The sequence below is a fragment of the Urocitellus parryii genome, chromosome 8 (genome assembly GCF_045843805.1).
Source record: "Urocitellus parryii isolate mUroPar1 chromosome 8, mUroPar1.hap1, whole genome shotgun sequence".
Lineage (NCBI taxonomy): Eukaryota > Metazoa > Chordata > Mammalia > Rodentia > Sciuridae > Urocitellus > Urocitellus parryii.
This window is the reverse complement of record NC_135538.1, coordinates 130018446-130024078: the sequence shown is the minus strand read 5'-3', so window position 1 is coordinate 130024078 and position 5633 is coordinate 130018446. Positions and strand designations below refer to the sequence as shown.

General features: G+C 35.5%; 1 pseudogene; it reads right to left on the bottom strand.

Annotated features, from left to right (window-relative positions):
* Window positions 1-2777: 2777 nt before the first annotated feature.
* On the bottom strand, window positions 2778-5370 carry LOC144256499 (melanoma inhibitory activity protein 2-like; annotated as a pseudogene).
* Window positions 5371-5633: the final 263 nt, after the last annotated feature.

Genomic DNA, 5633 nt, shown 5'->3' with positions numbered 1-5633 from the left:
TTGAAAAAAAGAGACAAAAAAATAAAGTTGTATGTTGTCTTGTTACCCAATATTAATATAGCTAATGGCATAATGACTCATTCAACCAAAATTTCAGGCAAGGATTTAGGAACTGCATGCCATCACCAACCAAGCCCTCTCAAATTAATCCTCAAATGGACATCTCACCAGACTGGATATCCCAGGATGAGGCACCATCTAAAACACCTATTTAAATTGGACCACCTGCCATCCTCATTGAGAGCCCACTTGTCTGTTCCTTTAGACTCACAGCTCCCTCACTGGAACCCCTCAGTTGTTTGTTTTTCATTTTATTGTGGTTAAAATACACATGATGTGAAATTTGCCATGTTAATCATTTTTTTAAAATAGTTTTTAGTTGTAGATAGACCTAATACCTTTATTTGTTTATACATGGTGCTGAAAATCAAACCCAGGACCTCACATGTTTTACATGAGTGCTCTATTCCTGAGTCACAACCCCAGACCTCAATATTTTTTTAAACACAATCCTTTTACTCAATATCAATGCTCTCAGGTCCATCACATATTTGAGGAATATTGAAATACCTGAATATATGAATTTAATTCATTTCAGCAAAATTCTACCATACCTATTTCCACTATTGTATAAGAGTAGATGGTGGCCAAGTGCTAGGAAATATTTCAGACCTTTGGTAAAACCACTATAGAATCAAATAATCCCTGTAATTAATAGAACATTAGAAAATAATTCAGGTATAATTGTTGTTGGTTATCTATTTTGGGCTTATATTTCTTTGAAAATAGAGACATTCTCATTTCCTTTTTAGATTATTATTAGTGTTTATTAAAACATAATCATGGGCAGGGATTGTGGCTTAGTGGCAGAGCTCCTGCTTAGCATGTGTGAGGCACTGGGTTTTATTCTCTGTATTACATATAAATAAATGAATAAAGTAAAGGTCAATTAAGAACTAAAAAATGTTTATAAATTAAACACTTAATCATATAACTATTAGTTTCATTCACTCATGCTATATGTTAAAAAAGGCTATTCCTTTAATTATACAGCTTAAATATCAGGAGGATTCTTCTTTAGTTGTGGGAATTTTTATTTTTATAATAACAGTCCAACTATTTAAGTAAAGTGCATATAAATATGTACTGTATATATGGCTTCATTTTTGGACTTAATACTTCCTTATTTTCCTATAAATTGCTAATTTTTAATATTGTTTTATTTTATGTAACCGTCATTTATATTAAGAACTGTAAACAAAGTTGGAACCTGATTCAATAAATGGTAGTCATATTTAGAAGGGCCTTTCTGGTGTTTCTTCTGAAGCTATAACATTTTATAGGACTGTATCATGGCATTTAGGCATTTCAGTTCTGTGTTCAACCTGAAATTACCTTATTTCAAGTTTCTTGGTGTATAACATGAAATATACTAGCAACTATTCTCCCATGGTAGGTAGGGCAGAAGTAGTTCTGAATTAACACTAGTCCAGTTTATACAGACCATGGATATAGACTACCATCCACTTGTTTATAGTAAGGAATGTTTTATGTTGGAGTAAAAATTATTTATAGAATTGACTTAACAACCTGAGTTTCTCTTGAAGGAAAATAGATTAGATTTGTTGAACTTGTAGAGTGTCTTTTCCAAGACACAACTTTTTTTCTCATTTAAATTAAACATGGTCTCTAGTCTTCACTGGCCATCAATTGTTATAGAGCTACTGCTTATATTTAAGAAGCAACTTATATTACAGCATTTATTTTAAACTTAAATGTATACTCTTCAAAAAATGAAGAGCATATTTAACACTTGAAAAAATATTTTAATCACTAATTCTTATTTAGGGTATTTTTAACAAATGTTTTTTCTTGGTCTCTATCAGGGAAACATTGTTCAAAGTGTCATCTCTGGACTGGTGCAGTTTTGTAAATTGTTGCTTATTTGCAATGATATAAAAATTGAGATTAAGAACTTCAAACATTTATAGTAGTTTAGCAGAGTCATTTTATGACTATTGAATCTAACAATAACAAATTTGGAGTTATGTCTTTGTTTCTTCATTTCAGTGTCCTCATAAATCATTTGTATTTCACAAAAGTCTCCTTGAAGACAAAACAAAGACTAGGACACTCCTCCTATCAGTGAACCACAGCAGAATGGGTATAAAATAAAGAAGACATAAGGGAAAACAGGGACAGAGTGAACTTAAATTATGGTTTCCAAATTCCTTCAAGTTTTCTGAGAACTGTAACCTTTTTTAGAAGTCTCCTATTTCCATGACATGTTTATTGTGTTTTCTGGTTTACTCTTAATATGCTCTAGTTATTCTTTTTTATGGAAAAAGTAGCTGATTTTTATTATCATTATCAATAAAAAACAAGACTTTAAATCAACTAAAATCTTTCATTTAGCATAAAGTTACTTTCACATTTGCTACAATCACAGTAAATACATTTCTTTGTATAAAAGGACAACCTTTGTCTGAAGTTTAAAATATCCCCAATGTAAGATTACATATATAAAACTTTAGTTGTTGCTCCTATAATATTGCATTATTCAAATTAAATGCTATACTCTCTAGAATAAGATAAAATGGAAATAATTTACTCATGAGATTAACATTTAAACCATCTTTATTTACAAAATATATCCTAAGAATTATCATTCCATTGAGCTTCAATTGGAGCAAACGTATAATCACTTAAAAGCAACTACTTAAACTAAAAATGAGAGATATATTACTTTTAAAGGCAGATAAAAACTATTATCAAGTTTATTGTTGTGCTTCTGAATGTTCAGTAGCAGGCCCATTTGAAGGTGGAATCAACACTTAAAGGAACTTACATATACTTTCAGAATGTGGGGGTGGGAAATGGGGGAAGAAATCCAGCTCTTGGGGGGAGATAATGAGGAAAACACCATGGTCCCATTGGGAATGGAGGGAGTGGTGGGCCTGGTGGAAGATATTCTTGAGATGCTGCATACATATTTCCTGGAGGGGGTGAAGGGGAAAAGGGCCCTCTCATGAACTGACTCCTTGGATCCACTGGAAACAATGGACATCTGATTGGACGGAAAGGTGAGAAAGCAAAGCCAGAGCCAGTTTCTTGGTTTTCAGCAGGGAGAGATGAATCAGGCACATTGGAATCACCAAGATTGACTTTGGTTTCATTTCTACTGGATTCCTTTTCTGAAGATGTAGGCCCATCCATTTTATCCAAAGGCAGCATAGTGGAACTTCTGAGTTCTGCTGATCCAGGTCGCCTATCATAATTAGAATAACATCCATGTTGGCTTTTTAGAGGAAGCTGTGGATCAGAATATGGTTGGCCTGGTGGAGGGATCATTATCCTATGGGCCTGTTACCATGGAGGTGCCAGGGGCCCAGTGTCGAAAGGTGCTCTCTGAGGATCAGTTAACTTATCACAGTTTGATTCCCTTCTTTCATTGCTAGTCGATGGTCCAGAGGATTCTCTGGGCCCCTTGAACCTCTATCTCCTCCCTCTTGCACCAAAGTTGAGAGTATGAGTGGACCCTGATTTTCTGAATGAGAAGGACTTGTTTCACATGAAGCTTGACCCAAAGGTGAGAGACCATTTGGGGAATTCTCTCTGCCAAAGGCTGTATTTGAAACATCAGGCACAGAAGGATCTTTTTCTACAAGTTCAAATTGGAACTCCATTTCAGTTATTTTTTCTCAGACGTGAGCATTTTGTTTCCTTAAATCATTGAGGTATCTTTCAGCACTCTGAGCTGCCAACTCATTACCATGTGCTTTTTTCTCATAGTACATAACATGCCCCTGATAAAAATGAATGGTTCTCTCCAATTCTTCTTCAAGATCTTTGGTTCACTTTCTATAGGTCTCCAGTGGTTTAGTTGTATGGTTGATCTTTTTTTTCCACTTGGAATGTTTCTCCTCTTCCTCTACCTGGTAATATCCCTCTCCTATTAATTTCCTTTGGAGTTCCATTACATTTTCTTGATATAGTTCCATCATGATTTTAACTTTCAGCTGAAGATTCTGATTCTCACTTCCAAACTGTGTATTTTCTGCTTGCAAAGATGCTTGTTCTGTCTTAAGATTTTTAATATGTTGGATAACGTCTTCCTTTGTTTCAATTACTTCAGATAATAAAGTAAAAATTTAATTTCTTTCTCTTTCTAAGATTGTAAAAGAGGCTTTTAACTTAGCAACATAAACCAGTTCCTTCAAAGGCCCTTTTGGCTGATCTTCTAAGTGAGCACCAATTTCTTATTCATTCTCCATTTCCAACTCCAAGTTACCTTCATCTGTTAGGACTTCTCCAACCACAGGAGCCCAATTTTTTATCTTCAGCAAGTGTTCAGTCAGGGATTTAATGTGATTTTCTTTATCTATTAGAATTTCTTCTGCATGTATTTTAGAGTATTCAAATATCATTTTTTGTTTATTAAGGACATTCCCTTTTTCTTTCCATACCTTAACTTCTTTTAAAAGCTGTTTCTGACTTTCCTGAAGTTGAGAATTTTTATTCCAAGCATCTTTTATAGCTACCCTAACTTTTTCTTCATTCATTTGAAATATACTCAAGGCTTCTTTAGCTTCAGGTATTTGTGATCTGAGGGATTTTGATTCATCTTCTAGGAACTTAATCCTTTTTGATATATCCACCTTCAATTCATCCTGTTGACAATGTTTAGTGTTCTCTTCTTTTAGCTCTTTGTCTATAAAGATTATTCCATCCTCAAGCTTAGATATGGACCAATCTAGGTTTTCATATATTGCCTCCAAATTTTCTGCTTCTATTGACTTCTTCACCAAAATGGCATCATTTAGTGATGACTCTAAGCCTTTATACTGTTTTTGAACAAGGCTAACTTTTTCAAGTAATTCACATTTTTCTCCAAGTATTCCAGAAAGGTTTAAAGCAAGCTTTTTTCTCTTCTCATGTAATGCCTTCTTCTCACAGACTGATAACTTCACCACAAAAACAAGAGAACAACAAAAAATCCAATAGCTGTACATATCACCAATTCCCACAGACAGCCATAAGGACTAGGGTGTGTTTCCATGTCTTCAGACAATGCACACCACAACCCTGCTTACTTCTTCCAGGACCACCTGCAAGTAGGGCTGAAGGGCAGCTGTTGCCCCTCTGTCATGCTAAGGCTACTTTGACTATTTCCTCCACAACCACACCATGCCCAGCCACACCAAAACAGGCTGCGGACACTCAGGCCTTTGGTCAGAAACAAACATGCACCACAGGCAAGGGAGCAGACCATTGTGAACCATCAGCAGTGGGTGGGGGAGCTGTAGGGGGGCATGCCTCTGAGGAGCCCTGGTCATGGGCTCCAAGAGGCCTAGCACACTCATGCTCCATGTCAGAGAAGTCTTGGCCCCTTCATTATACTGTGCATCCTGAAGCAGCATAGGTTCAACACTGTCCCAATCAAGCCAGAGAGGAGTCATCTCCAGGTCACTCACTATTGGTTTGGTTTAGAACAGGCCAAGGCAGAACTCTATACAGTCATAATGCCACCCAGTTTGATGTCACTAAAATTCTAAACCTCTGTAAAATTTTTAAACAGCTATTACATCGTATATTTATATTTGTACAACTTGCCCTTTTGTTTTAATGACTCA